Below are 15,012 nucleotides of genomic sequence, written 5' to 3'. Positions count from 1 at the left end.
GGTGAGTTTGAATGGAGAAAAACTGGAGGAAGTGAAGTGTTTTAGATATCTGGGAGTGGATCTGTCAGCGGATGGAACCATGGAAGCGGAAGTGGATCATAGGGTGGGGGAGGGGGCGAAAATTTTGGGAGCCTTGAAAAATGTGTGGAAGTCGAGAACATTATCTCGGAAAGCAAAAATGGGTATGTTTGAGGGAATAGTGGTTCCAACAATGCTGTATGGTTGCGAGGCGTGGGCTATGGATAGAGATGTGCGCAGGAGGATGGATGTGCTGGAAATGAGATGTTTGAGGACAATGTGTGGTGTGAGGTGGTTTGATCGAGTAAGTAACGTAAGGGTAAGAGAGATGTGTGGAAATAAAAAGAGCGTGGTCGAGAGAGCAGAAGAGGGTGTTTTGAAATGGTTTGGGCACATGGAGAGAATGAGTGAGGAGAGATTGACCAAGAGGATATATGTGTCGGAGGTGGAGGGAACGAGGAGAAGAGGGAGACCAAATTGGAGGTGGAAAGATGGAGTGAAAAAGATTTTGTGTGATCGGGGCCTGAACATGCAGGAGGGTGAAAGGAGGGCAAGAAATAGAGTGAATTGGAGTCATGTGGTATACAGGGGTTGACGTGCTGTCAGTGGATTGAAGCAAGGCATGTGAAGCGTCTGGGGTAAACCATGGAAAGCTGTGTAGGTATGTATATTTGCGTGTCTGGACGTGTGTATGTACATGTGTATGGGGGGGGGGGTTGGGCCATTTCTTTCGTCTGTTTCCTTGCGCTACCTCGCAAACGCGGGAGACAGCGACAAAGTATAAAAAAAAAAAAAAAAAAAAAAAAAAAAAATATATATATATATATATATATATATATATATATATATATATATAGAGAGAGAGAGAGAGAGAGAGAGAGAGAGAGAGAGAGAGAGAGAGAGAGAGAGAGAGAGAGAGAGAGAGAGAGAGAGAGAGAGAGAGAGAGAGAGAGAGAGAGAGAGAGAGAGAGAAGGCATATGATAGAGTTGATAGAGATGCTCTGTGGAAGGTATTAAGAACATATGGTGTGGGAGGAAAGTTGTTAGAAGCAGTGAAAAGTTTTTATCGAGGATGTAAGGCATGTGTACGTGTAGGAAGAGAGGAAAGTGATTGGTTCTCAGTGAATGTAGGTTTGCGGCAGGGGTGTGTGATGTCTCCATGATTGTTTAATTTGTTTATGGATGGGGTTGTTAGGGAGGTAAATGCAAGAGTTTTGGAAAGAGGGACAAGTATGAAGTCTGTTGGGGATGAGAGAACTTGGGAAGTGAGTCAGTTGTTGTTCGCTGATGATACAGCGCTGGTGGCTGATTCATGTGAGAAATTGCAGAAGCTGGTGACTGAGTTTGGTAAAGTTTGTGGAAGAAGAAAGTTAAGAGTAAATGTGAATAAGAGCAAGGTTATTAGGTACATTAAGGTTGAGGGTCAAGTCAATTGGGAGGTGAGTTTGAATGGAGAAAAACTGGAGGAAGTGAAGTGTTTTAGATATCTGGGAGTGGATCTGGCAGCGGATGGAACCATGGAAGCGGAAGTGGATCATAGGGTGGGGGAGGGGGCGAAAATTCTGGGGGCTTTGAAGAATGTGTGGAAGTCGAGAACATTATCTCGGAAAGCAAAAATGGGTATGTTTGAAGGAATAGTGGTTCCAACAATGTTGTATGGTTGCGAGGCGTGGGCTATGGATAGAGTTGTGCGCAGGAGGATGGATGTGCTGGAAATGAGATGTTTGAGGACAATGTGTGGTGTGAGGTGGTTTGATCGAGTGAGTAACGTAAGGGTAAGAGAGATGTGTGGAAATAAAAAGAGCGTGGTTGAGAGAGCAGAAGAGGGTGTTTTGAAGTGGTTTGGGCACATGGAGAGAATGAGGAAAGATTGACCAAGAGGATATATGTGTCGGAGGTGGAGGGAACGAGGAGAAGAGGGAGACCAAATTGGAGGTGGAAAGATGGAGTGAAAAAGATTTTGTGTGATCGGGGCCTGAACATGCAGGAGGGTGAAAGGAGGGCAAGGAATAGAGTGAATTGAAGCTATGTGGTATACCGGGGTTGACGTGCTGTCAGTGGATTGAATCAAGGGATGTTAAGCGTCTGGGGTAAACCATGGAAAGCTGTGTAGGTATGTATATTTGCGTGTGTGGACGTATGTATATACATGTGTATGGGGGGGGGGGGGTTGGGCCATTTCTTTCGTCTGTTTCCTTGCGCTACCTCGCAAACGCTGGAGACAGCGACAAAGTATAAAAAAAAAAAAAAAAAAAAAAATATATATATATATATATATATATATATATATATATATATATATATATATATATATATATATATATATATATATATATATATATATATATATATATATATATATATATATATATATATATATATATATATCCAATAACGCTCTCTGGCCATCTTTCCTACTTACATACGTATACTTATGTATATCACGCTTTTTAAATCAGGTATTCCCAATCACCAGTCCTTTCTCAGCACACAAATCCACAAGCTCTTCACCATTTCCATTTACTACACCGAACACCCCGTGTATACCAATTATTCCCTAAACTGCCACATTACTCACCTTTGCATTCAAATCACCCATCACTGTAACCCGGTCTTGTGCATCAAAATCACTAACACAATCATTCAGCTGCTCCCAAAACACTTGCCTCTCATGATCTTTCTTCTCATACCCAGGTGCATATGCAGCAATAATCACCCATCTCTCTCCATCAACTTTCAGTTTTGCCCATATCAATCTAGAATTTACTTTCTTACACTCTATCACATACTCCCACCACTCCTGTTTCAGTAGTGCTACTCCTTACCTTGCTCTTGTCCTCTCACTAACCACTGACTTTACTCCCAAGATATTCCCAAACCACTCTTCCCCTTTCCCCTTGAGCTTCGTTTCACTTAAAGCCAAAACATCTAAGTTCCTTTCCTCAAACAAACTACCTATGTCGCCTTTTTTCTCATCTTGGTTACATCCCCACACATTTAGACACCCCAATCTGAGCTTCGAGGAGGATGAGCACTCCCCGCGTGACTCCTTCTTCTGTTTCCCCTTTTAGAAAGTCAAAATAGAAGGAGGGAAGGGTTTCTGGTTTCTGTTAATTGATAGGCGCGCGAGAGACTTTTGGATGTTAATGTGCTGAGAGGTGCAGCTAGAGGGATGTCTGATCATTATATTCTGGAGGCGAAGGTGAAGATTTGTAGAGGTTTTCAGAAAAGAAGAGAGAATGTTGAGGTGAAGATTGTGGTGAGAGTAAGTGAGCTTGGGAAGGAGACTTGTGTGAGGAAGTACCAGGAGAACCTGAGTACAGACAGAATGGAAAAATGTAGAACAAAGGAGGTAAGGGGAGTGGAGGAGGAATGGGATGTATTTAGGGAAGCAGTGATGGCTTGCGCTAAAGATGCTTGTGGCATGAAAAGCGTGGGAGGTGGGTTGATTAGAAAGGGTAGCGAGTGGTGGGTTAAGGAAGTACGATTATTAGTGAAAGAGAAGAGAGAGGCATTTGGACGATTTTTTCAGGGAAAAAAGGCAAATGAGAGGGAGATGTATAAAAGAAAGAGGCAGGAGGTCAAGAGAAAGGTCCAAGAGGTGAAAATGAGGGCAAATGAGAGTTGGGTTGAGAGAGTATCATTAAATCAAGTATGCAGTCTGTTGTGGATGAGAGAGCTTGGGAAGTGAGTCAGTTGTTGTTCGCTGATGATACAGCGCCGGTGGCTGATTCATGTGAGAAACTGTAGAAGCTGGTGACTGAGTTTGGTAAAGTGTGTGAAAGAACGTTAAGAGTAAACGTAAACAAGAGCAAGGTTATTAGGTACAGTAGGGTTGAGGGTCAAGTCAATAGAGAGGTAAGTTTGAGTGGAGAAAAACTGGAGGAAGTAAAGTGTTTTAGATATCTGGGAGTGGATCTGGCAGCGAATGGAACCATGGAAGCGGAAGTGAATCATAGAGTGGGGGAGTGGGCGAAAATTCTGGGAGTCTTGAAGAATGTTTGGATGTCGAGAACATTATCTCGGAAAGCAAAAATGGGTATGTTTGAAGGAGTAGTGGTTCCAACAATGTTGTACGGTTGCAAGGCGTGGGCTATGGATAGAGTTGTGCGCAAGAGGTTGGATTTGCTGGAAATGAGAAGTTTGAGGACAATATGTGGTGTTAGGTGGGTTGATCGAGTGAGTAATGTAAGGGTGAGAGGGATGTGTGGAAATAAAAAGAGTATGGTTGAGAGAGCAGAAGAGAGTGTTTTAAAAAGGTTTGGTCACATGGAGAGAATGAGTGAGGAAAGATTGACCAAGAGGATATATGTGTCAGGGATGGAGGGAACGAGGAGAAGTTGGAGACCAAATTGGAGGTGGAAAGATGGAGTGAAAAAGATTTTGAGTGACTGGGGTCTGAACCTGCAGTAGGGTGAAAGGCGTGCAAGGAATAGAGTGAATTGGAACTATGTGGTATACCGGGTGGACGTGCTGTCAATGGATTGAACCAGGGCATGTGAAGCGTCTGGTGTAAACAATGGAAAGTTGTGTGGGGCCTGGATGTGGAAAGGGAGCTGTGGTTTTGGTGCATTATTACATGACAGCTAGAGACTGAGTGTGAACGAATGGGGCCTTTGTTGTCTTTTCCTAGCGCTACCCCGCACACATGTTATTCCATGTCTGGCGCGGTGGCGATGGGAATGAATAAAGGCAGACATTATGAATTATGTACATATGTATATATGTATATGTCTGTGTGTGTATATATATGTGTACATTAAGATGTATAGGTATGTATATTTGCAAGAGTGGACGTGTATGTATATACATGTGTATGTGGGTGGGTTGAGCCATTTCTTTCGTGTTTCCTTGCCCTACCTCGCTAGCGCGGGAGACAGTGACAAAGGAAAATAATTAAAATATAAATAATATATATATATATATATACATACAAAGCTCCATCAGCCAGGATCGAACCTGGGACCCCTTGTGCAAGAGGCAGGCATGCTAACCGCTAGGCTAAGGGACTGTATAATAGGAAACAACTATTCGAAATACTAAGTACTCGAATACCCTTCGTCTCACTATGGTGAGCAACGGGGTCTATCGTTTGTTTCCGAACAGAACACATAGCCAGCTGATAGCGTTTTACCGAACCTGACTGTACAACGCGGAGTTATATGAATACGAATAAAGTGTATATGAACGCGCACCTTCATAGAACATACAAAGCTCCATCAGCCAGGATCGAACCTGGGACCCCTTGTGCAAGAGGCAGGCATGCTAACCGCTAGGATATATATATATATATATATATATATATATATATATATATATATATATATATATATATATATATATATATATATATATATATATATATATATATATATATACATATATATATGTTTTTTCATTTAACCTTACCTCCCAATTGACGTATCCCTCAACCCTACTGTATCTAATAACCTTGTTCTTATTCACATTTACTCTCATTTTTCTTCTTTCGGATACTTTACCAAACTCAATCACTAGCTTATGCAGTTTCTCACATGAATCAGCCACCAGCGCTGTATCATCGGCGAACAACAACTGACTCACTTCCAAAGCTCTCTCATCCACAACAGACTGCATACTTGCCCTTCTTTTTCAAATCCCTTGCATTCACAACACAGCAAAAACCAATATATACATATATATATATATATATATATATATATATATATATATATATATATATATATATATATATATATATATATATATATATATATATATATATATATATATATATATATATATATATATTGGAGGTGGAAAGATGGAGTGAAAAAGATTTTGTGTGATCGGGGCCTGAACATGCAGGAGGGTGAAAGGAGGGCAAGGAATAGAGTGAATTGGATCGATGTGGTATACTGGGGTTGACGTGCTGTCAGTGGATTGAATCAGGGCATGTGAAGCGTCTGGGGTAAACCATGGAAAGCTGTGCAGGTATGTATATTTCCGTGTGTGGATGTATGTATATACATGTGTATGGGGGTGGGTTGAGCCATTTCTTTCGTCTGTCTCCTTGCGCTATCTCGCAAACGCGGGAGACAGCGACAAAGCAAAAAAAAGAAAAAAAAAAAAATATGTATATATATATATATATATATATATATATATATATATATATATATATATATATATATATATATATATATATATATATATATATATATATATATATATATGTATATATATATATATATATATATATATATATATATGCATATATATATATATATATATATATATATATATATATATATATATATATATATATATATATATATATATATATATATATATATATATATATATATATATATATATATATATATATATATATATATATATATATATATATATATATATATATATATATATATATATATATATATATATATATATATATATATATATATATATATATATATATATATATATATATATATATATATATATATATATATATATATATATATATATATATATATATATATATATATATATATATATATATATATATATATATATATATATATATATATATATATTCATTTATTTATATATTCTATCTCGCTCTGTCGCTGTCTCCCGCTTTAGCGAGGAAGCGCAAGGAAACAGTCGAACGAATGGCGCAACCCTCCCACATACACATGTATATACATACGTCCACACACGCACATATACATATATATACGTGTCAATATATACATATATATAGACACAGACATTTACATATATATACATGTATATAATTCATACTGTCTGTCTTTTTTCATTCACATCGCCACCTCTCCACATGAAATAACAACCCCCTCCTTCCACATGTGCGTGAGGTAGCGATAGGAAAAGGCAACAAAGGCCACATTCGTTCACACTCACTCTCCAGCTGTCATGTAATAATGTACCGAAACCACAGCTTCCTTTCCACATCCAGGCCCCACACAACTTTCCCTGGTTTACCCTAGACGCTTCACATGCCCTGGTTCAATCCATTGACAGCACGTCGACCCCAATATACCTCATCGTTCCAATTCACTCTATTCCTTGCACGCCTTTCACCCTCCTGTATGTTCAGGGCCCGATCACTCAAAATCTCTTTCACTCCATCTTTCTACCTCCAATTTGGTCTCCCACTTCTCCTTCCCTCCACCTCTGACACATATATCCTCTTGGTCAATCTTTCCTTACTCATTCTGTCCATGTGATCAAACCATTTCAAAACACCCTCTTCTGCTCTCTCAACCACACTCTTTTTATTACCACACATCTCTCTTACCCTTACATTACATACTCGATCGAACCACCTAATACCACATATTGTCCTCAAACATCTCATTTCCAACACATCCATCCTTCTGCGCACAACTCTATCCATAGCGCACGCCTCGCAACCATGTAACATTCTTTTAACTACTATTCCTTGAAACATACCAATATTTGCTTTCCAAAATGGTATTCTCGATTTCCACACATTCTTCAAGGCTCCCAAAATTTGCGCCCCGTCCCCCTCACTTCCCCCTCACACATGATTCACTTCCGCTTCCATGGTTCCATCCACTACCAAATCCACTCCCAGATATCTAAAACACTTCACTTCCTCCAGTTTCTCTCCATTCAAACTTCCCTCCCAATTGACTTGTCCCTCAACCCTACTGTACCTAATAACCTTGCTCTTATTCACATTTACTCTCAGCTTTCTTCTTTCACACACTTTAGCAATCTCAGTCACCAGCTTCTTCAGTTTCTCACATGATTCAACTACCAGCGCTGTATCATCAGCGAACATCAACTGACTCACTTCCCAAGCTCTCTCATCCACAACTGACTGCATTCTTGCCCCTCTTTCCAAAACTCTTGCATTCACCTCCCTAACAACTCCATCCATAAACAAATCAAACAACCATGGAGACATCACACACCCCTGCCGCAAACCTACATTCACTGAGAACCAATCACTTTCCTCTCTTCCTACACGTACACATGCTTACATCCTCGATAAAAACTTTTCACTGCTTCTAGCAACTTGCCTCTCTCACCATATATTCTTAATACTTTCCACAGAGCATCTCTATTAAGTCTGTCATATGTCTTCTCCAGATCCATAAATGCTACATACAAATCCATTTGCTTTTCTAAGTATTTTAAGCTTTTACTAAGTATTCTAAGCTTTTACTACCTCTTCTCTGGTTACGAAATCATTTTCCCTAACCCTCTCACTTTGCATACCACCTCGACCAAAATACCCTATATCTGCCACTCTATCATCAAACACATTCAGAAAACCTTCAAGGTACTCACTTCATCTCCTTCTTACATCACCACTACTTGTTATCACCTCCCCATTAGCCCCTTTCACTGAAATTCCCATTTGTTCCCTTGTCTTAGGCTTTTTGTTTACCTCCTTCCAGAACATCTTTATATTCTCCCTAAAATCTAATGATACTCTCTCATCCAAACTCTCATTTGCCCTCTTTTTTACCTTTTGCGCCTTTCTCTTGACCTCTTGCCTCTTTCTTTTATACATCTCCCACTCATTTGCATTATTTCCCAGCAAAAATGGTCCAAATGCCTCTCTCTTCTCTTTCACTAATAATTTTACTCTTCATCCCACTACTCACTACCCTTTTTAATCTTCCCACCTCTCAAGCGTTATCAGGATATTCTTATGAGTGCATTGGAAAATGAAATACGATAAGTTCCCATGTGCAATTTCGTGTAATAATCACATCATTAGGTGAGACACAAAAGAGAAATATGCCAGTTGTTATACATCAAAGAGACGAAGCTAGAACGCCATCTGGTAAACATGTAATTGTCCAAAACATACAACGAGCTTTCATAAACTTATCATTTTTCAAATTTTATCATCAATAAAGTTATCTAATTTGCATAGAACATCACTAATATTAAGATTATAATTCTTTGTGTATATGATAATAGAAGATTCAATGATATTTCTCTTGGTAATAAAGTTAATAACTAAGATGGCATTACTCCAGTCAATACAATGATCATAGCTTTTAACGTGCTTAAACAAGGCATTTGATTCTTGTCCCGTTCTTATACTATATTTATGTTGCTTAAGTTTAACAGAAAGATACTTACCAGTCTCACCAACATAGAATTTCGAGCAATTTCCACAAGGCACTTTATAGATGCATCCAAGAGAATTTTCTGGTGAATTCCTGATTAAGATATTCTTTATAGTATTATTGTTGCTAAACCCATCATTTACATTAAAGAATCTCAGCAACATGGGAAGTAAAATGAAATTATTATTAATAGGGAGAACTAAAAGATTCTTGGTGTCAATGGGAGGTTTAGGCTCAACTCTATAAAATGATTTCTTTGCTAACTTAAGGGATTTATCAATGAATGATCTAGGGCACTTTAACTTAGATCCACTAGAATAGTTTCTTTATTAAGCCCTTTAGTGGGTAAAGTATCAACTTCTAATATTATGAGCAATGTAGATTTAGTCAACAAGCTAAACAATATCAACGTTAATTTTGATTTCAAAGTAGTTAGCTTTGATGTTTCCTCACTTTTCACTAAAGTTCCAGTTGATGACCTTTTAGAATATTTATTTCATGCCTTAGATGATGTTCATTTACCTGTTTCAAAGTCTGTTTTTATTGAACTGATAAAATTGTGTATCAAAAACTGTGTATTTCAATTCAATGGAAATTATTATGCTAGAAACTTTTTTATGGCAATGGGTAACCCTCTTTCACCTGTACTAAGTAATCTTTATATGGAATTTTTTGAAACAAAATTACTAAAGGTTATCTTACCTTCTAATGGAATTTCGTTTAGGTATGTGGATGATGTTCTTTGTGTTTGGACAACAAAAGAAGGTTTACAAATAATTCTCCCCTTACTTAACAATTTTGTATATTCCATCAAATTTACTGTAGAAAATGAAAATAATGGTATGTTAACATTTTTAGATTGCATGATTCATAGGCAAGGAAACAAGTCTAACTTTAGCATATACAGAAAACCAACGAATGTATGTTCATATATCCATTATTACTCATCTCAACATGATAGACTTAAATTATCATCATTTCAATCTATGTTCTTTAGGGTATTACGTATTTGCAGTCCAGAGTTTATTGATGATGAGTCTGAGAAGATATATTCTATTGGATCTACGTTTAAGTACCCTAGACCTTTCATTGATAAATCCCTTAAGTTAGCAAAGAAATCATTTTATAGAGTTGAGCCCAAACCTACCATTGACACCAAGAATCTTTTAGTTGTCCCATTCAATAATAATTTCACTTCACTTCCCAATGTAAATGTTGCCTTTAGTAACAATAATACTATAAAGAATATCTTAATCAGGAATTCCCCAGAAAATTCTCTTGGATGCATCTATAAAGTGCCTTGTGAAAATTGTGCTAAATTTTATGTTGGTGAGACTGGTAAGGATCTTCCTGTTAGACTTAAGCAACATAAATATAGTACAAGAACGGGACAAGAATCAAATGCCTTGTTCAATCATGTTAAAAACTATGATCATTGTATTGACTGGAGTAATGCCATCTCAGTTATTAACTCTAACTATATTACCAAGAGAAATATCATTGAATCTTCTATTATCGAATACGCAAAGAATTATGATCATAATATTAGTGATGGTCTATACAAATTAGATAACTTTATTATTGTTAAAAATTGTATAATGATAAGTTTATGAAAGCTCGTTGTATGTTTTGGACAATCATATGTTTACCAAATGGCATCCTAGCTTCGTCTCTTCAATGTATATCAACTGACTTACATTTCTCTCTTGTGTCTCCCCTGATGATGTGATTATTTCGTGAAAGTGCACTTGGGAACTTATCGTGTTTCACGCGCAAAATTGTCATCCTTTCCAATATATATATATATATATATATATATATATATATATATATATATATATATATATATATATATATACGAACAACGTACATAGAAACGCGCACCTTCATAGAGCATACAAACCTCCAACACCCAGGATCGAAACCGGAACCCTTGTGTAACAGGCGGGAATGCTACCGCAAGGCTATGAGCCTGGCTAATAGGAAATAATTATTGGAATACTATGTACTCGAATACCCGTCGTCTCACAATGGTGAGCAACGGGATATACACCGGTTATTTCTCAACAGGCGCACATAGCCAGCAGATAGCATTTTACCGAAAGTAACTGTACATCCTGGAGGTATATGAATAAGAACAAAGTGCATAGAAACGCGCACCTTCATAGAACATAGAAACCTCCAACAACCAGGATCGAACCCGGGACCCCTGTGTAACAGGCGGGAATGCTACCAGGAGGCTATGGGCCTGGGTAATGGGAAATACCGATTCGAAGACTATGTACTCGAATACCCTTCGTCTCACGTTTGTGAGCAACGCGGTCTACACCGGTTATTTCTCAACAGGCGCACATAGCCAGCAGGTAGCATTTCACCGAATCTAACTGTACAACGCAGAATTATATGAATACGAACAAAGCGCATAGAAACGTGCACCTTCATAGAACATACAAACCTCCAACAGCCAGGATCGAACCAGGGACACCTATGTAACAGGCGGGAAATTCTACCGCTAGGCTATGGGCCTAGCTAATAGGAAATAACTATTCGAATACTGTGTGCTCGAATACCCTTCGTCTCACGTTGGTGAGCAACGGGGTCTACACCGGTTATTTCCCAACAGGCACACATAGCCAGCAGATAGCATTTTACCGAACCTAACTGTACAACGCGGAGGTATATGAATACGAACAAAGTGCATAGAAACGTGCACCTTCATAGAACATAGAAATCTCCAACAGCCAGGATCGAACCCGGGAACCCTGTGTAACAGGCGGGAATACTACCGCTAGGCCACCGCGGGGGGCTGGATATCCTCCCCTCTCGTTTTGATATATTATTCATATATTTATTTATTTTGCTTTGTCGCTGTCTCCCGCGTTTGCGAGGTAGCGCAAGGAAACAGACGAAAGAAATGGCCCAACACACCCCCATACACAATGTATATATATACACATCCAAACACGCATATATACATACCTATACATCTCAATGTACACATATATATACACAGAGAGACACATACATATATACCCATGCACACAATTCACACTGTCTGCCTTTATTCATTCCCATCGCCACCTCGCCACACATGGAATACCATTCCCCTCCTCCCTCATGTGTGCGAGGTAGCGCTGGGAAAAGACAACAAAGGCCCCACCCGTTCACACTCAGTTTCCAGCTGTCATGAAATAATGCCCGAAACCACAGCTCCCTTTCCACATCCAGGCCCCACACAACTTTCCCTGGTTTACCCCACCCGCTTCACATGCCCTAATTCAATCCACTGACAGCACGTCAACCCCGGTATACCACATCGATCCAATTCACTCTATTCTTTGTCCGCCTTTCACCCTCCTGCATGTTCAGGCCCCGATCACACAAAATCTTTCTCACTCCATCTTTCCACCTCCAATTTCGTCTCCCATTTCTCCTCGTTCCCTCCACCTCCGACACATATATCCTCTTGGTCAATCTTTCCTCACTCATTCTCTCCATGTGCCCAAACCATTTCAAAACACCCTCTTCTGCTCTCTCAAACACGCTCTTTTTATTTCCACACATCTCTCTTACCCTTACATTACTCACTCGATCAAACCACCTCACACGACACATTGTCCTCAAACATCTCATTTCCAGCACATCCACCCTCCTGCGCACAACTCTATCCATTGCCCACGCCTCGCAAACATACAACATTGTTGGAACCACTATTCCTTCAAACATAGCCATTTTTGCTTTCCGAGATAATGTTCTCAACTTCCACACATTCTTCAAGGCTCCCAGGATTTTCGCCCCCTCCCCCACCCTATGATTCACTTCCGCTTCCATGGTTCCATCCGCTGCCAGATCCACTCCCAGATATCTAAAACACTTTACTTCCTCCAGTTTTTCTCCATTCAAACTTACCTCCCAATTGACTTGACCCTCAACACTACTGTACCTAATAACCTTGCTCTTATTCATATTTACTCTTAACTTTCTTCTTTCGCACACTTTACCAAACTCATATATATATATATATATATATATATATATATATATATATATATATATATATATATATATATATATATATATATATATATATATATATATATATATATATATATATATATATATACATATATATATATATATATATATATATATATATATATATATATATATATATATATATATATATATATATATATATATATATATATATATATATATATATATATATATATATATATATATATATTAACTTTCTAAAATGGGAAACAGAAGAAGGAGTCACGCGGGGAGTGCTCATCCTCCTCGAAGGCTCAGAGTGGGGTGCCTAAATGTGTGTGGATGTAACCAAGATGTGAAAAAAGGAGAGATAGGTAGTATGTTTGAGGAAAGGAACCTGGATGTTTTGGCTCTGAGTGAAACGAAGCTCAAGGGTAAAGGGGAAGAGTGGTTTGGAAATGTCTGGGGAGTGAAGTCAGGGGTTAGTGAGAGGACAAGAGCAAGGGAAGGAGTAGCAATACTCCTGAAACAGGAGTTGTGGGAGTATGTCATAGAATGTAAGAAAGTAAATTCTCGATTAATATGGGTAAAATTGAAAGTTGATGGAGAGAGGTGGGTGATTATTGGTGCATATGCACCTGGGCATGAGAAGAAAGAACATGAGAGGCAAGTGTTTTGGGAGCAGCTAAATGAGTGTGTTAGCGGTTTTAATGCACGAGACCGGGTTATAGTGATGGGTGATTTGAATGCAAAGGTGAGTAATGTGGCAGTTGAGGGAATAATTGGTATGCATGGGGTGTTCAGTGTTGTAAATGGAAATGGTGAAGAGCTTGTAGATTTATGTGCTGAAAAAGGACTGATGATTGGGAATACCTGGTTTAAAAAGCGAGATATACATAAGTATACTTATGTAAGTAGGAGAGATGGCCAGAGAGCGTTATTGGATTACGTGTTAATGGACAGGCGTGCGAAAGAGAGACTTTTGGATGTCAATGTGCTGAGAGGTGCAACTGGAGGGATGTCTGATCATTATCTTGTGGAGGCTAAGGTGAAGATTAGTATGGGTTTTCAGAAAAGAAGAGTGAATGTTGTGGTGAAGAAGGTGGTGAGAGTAAGTGAGCTTGGGAAGGAGACCTGTGTGAAGAAGTATCAGGAGAGACTGTGTACAGAATGGAAAAAGGTGAGAACAATGGAAGTAAGGGGAGTGGGGGAGGAATGGGATGTATTTAGGGAATCAGTGATGGATTGCGCAAAAGATGCTTGTGGCATGAGAAGAGTGGGAGGTGGGCTGTTTAGAAAGGGTAGTGAGTGGTGGGATGAAGAAGTAAGAGTATTAGTGAAAGAGAAGAGAGAGGCATTTGGACGATTTTTGCAGGGAAAAAATGCAATTGAGTGGGAGAAGTATAAAAGAAAGAGACAGGAGGTCAAGAGAAAGGTGCAAGAGGTGAAAAAAAGGGCAAATGAGAGTTGGGGTGAGAGACTATCAGTAAATTTTAGGGAGAATAAAAAGATGTTCTGGAAGGAGGTAAATAGGGTGCGTAAGACAAGGGAGCAAATGGGAACTTCAGTAAAGGGCGTAAATGGGGAGGTGATAACAAGTAGTGGTGATGTGAGAAGGAGATGGAATGAGTATTTTGAAGGTTTGTTGAATGTGTCTGATGACAGAGTGGCAGATATAGGGTGTTTGGGTCGAGGTGGTGTGCAAAGTGAGAGGGTTAGGGAAAATGATTTGGTAAACAGAGAAGAGGTAGTAAAAGCTTTGCGGAGGATGAAAGCCGGCAAGGCAGCAGGTTTGGATGGTATTGCAGTGGAATTTGTTAAAAAAAGGGGGTGACTGTATTGTTGACTGGTTGGTAAGGTTATTTAATGTATG

Source organism: Panulirus ornatus, chromosome 4, assembly GCF_036320965.1.
Source record: "Panulirus ornatus isolate Po-2019 chromosome 4, ASM3632096v1, whole genome shotgun sequence".
Taxonomy (NCBI): domain Eukaryota; kingdom Metazoa; phylum Arthropoda; class Malacostraca; order Decapoda; family Palinuridae; genus Panulirus; species Panulirus ornatus.
The sequence above is the reverse complement of the archived record's forward strand: the minus strand, read 5'-3'. Positions refer to the sequence as shown.